Source organism: Pygoscelis adeliae, unplaced genomic scaffold (genome assembly GCF_000699105.1).
Source record: "Pygoscelis adeliae isolate BGI_AS28 unplaced genomic scaffold, ASM69910v1 Scaffold149, whole genome shotgun sequence".
NCBI lineage: Eukaryota > Metazoa > Chordata > Aves > Sphenisciformes > Spheniscidae > Pygoscelis > Pygoscelis adeliae.
In genome coordinates this window covers 2156233-2158091 of record NW_008825494.1, presented here as the reverse complement: position 1 = coordinate 2158091, position 1859 = coordinate 2156233, and positions in this window count along the sequence as shown.

The window sequence follows — 1859 nt, the reverse complement described above, 5'->3', positions numbered from 1 at the left end:
ATGGCTCAGATTGGGAGGCCACAGAGCAGACATTGTGGCTGCGATGCAACTGCAGGAAGTTCCCGGCCGGGAAGCCGCGTGGCAGCACCACCTTCAGCAGCCATCTCTTCTGTGCTCTTCTCTCCCGTGGTGAACTTGCACTGGCGGAAGACCTCAGCTGACACTCTGTGACCTTCCCCCCCCCCATGAATTCCTCCTTGCTCTACCTTTCAGCAAGCCTGGATTAGCCATTACAGAAAAGACAAAGCAGGAGTACTGTCCCGTGTAACTAGAGATTGAAGTTCAAAATATTTGGCACTTCGGAAGAAGACCACAGTTTGTGTTGTAACCTGGCGCTCGCAGAAGCTGTTAATTTTCTCCCAAGGTGTGTGCCAACACACAGTTTGTTTTGATGCCTCCAAACCATGCTGGCAAATGCCTAAGTCAGCAAGGAGCAGAGGGACTGGCCAGTTGAGTGTATGAGTATCTCCTGCTGCTGAATTCAGTAAGCTGTTGCAGTGGCCACGTATCCCGAATGGCCTCGTAGTGTGCAAGGACAACGGGAGTGCAGCAAACGTGGCTGAGCTTTGTAAAAAGCGATAATTGTACTTCACTGTACTTACTTAATGAATTCTTTGCATACATTCATTTTTTTAAACCTCTGGATCTTCTTTCCTTGTTGTAAAATGTATGAAATAAAGAGAGCTGTGGCACTTTTTTCTGGATGTTTGTTTTCTGTGTTGGCAGTCACTAATAACCTGCTTGCCTCAGGTCTGAGATGAAATCCTGCTGTTTGTTGTGGGGGCAGAAAGAGAAAATTCAATGCTAAGTACTGAAGTAATGCTATGCAAGCCTGTAAAATAAAAGCCTAACTGCTCAGCTAAGATGACAGTAAGTTAATAAATGTCACGTTAGCAGTCCATCGAGGGAAGCCTGCATGAAACACGTGTTGGTAAGGACATGTAGCCCATAAACTTTCCAAATATACCACTAAAAGAAAAAAATGTGACCAAATGAAGTCGGGGGTGCGAGCACCTGCTGTATGAATAAAGGTAACCCATTAAAAATGCTCGACAGGAGATAATTGTCAAAGGGAAAGCGTATGATAAGGAACAGATAACATCTCTAACGGGAGCTGTGAGGGGGCTGCCTGGTAAAAAAGCCCGGCGGGTGCTGTGCAATCACTGGTGTGCAGCGCGGGGCCGTGCCCCTTGAATAAAGGGGCTGCTACAGGTGCCGGCTGGAAACAAGGGCCTGGCTGGGGGAGAGGCGGGTTTTGGAGCAGCCAAGTTAATGCTGCTTCGTGGGGACACAATGGTGAGCCAGCCTGCGCCTACCTGGTGCACCCCGAATTGCCGGGAGAAGATGTGTGAGACACTGAGCAGTGAGACCGAAGTAATTTTTGTATCACAGATCCCTACAGGGATGACTGAATCCAAGTCAAAAAGCAATTTGTCATGGGATGCTGGAGAGGAGAGCTGATATTTACAAAGTGCCTTTTGCTTTACGACTTGAGGCCTGGGAGCCGTAGCAGCCGCGGCATGGAGACTGGCAGGCGCAATAGAGAATGGCACGTGGAAATTTTGATGCTAGCCATTTGCCTCATGCCTTTGGAAGTTTTTGAAGCAAAGGGAGTGAAGGAGGGCACGGTGCGCTGAAGGCCCTACGTTTCTGGATAACCAAGGAAATGCTGCAGGAGCTGCGGAGACAGATGAAAGGATGAAGGCCCAGTGGATGCCTAAACCACAGCAAGGAGAAGGCCTGCAGAAACCAGGCCTTTCGGAAACCAGCCTCTCCAGGGAGCGGAGAAACTCGGCCACCGCGCAGAGAAACCTCTTCTCCCTCTTCTTCCTCCCCGCACCTCTTGGAGGGGGGGGCCG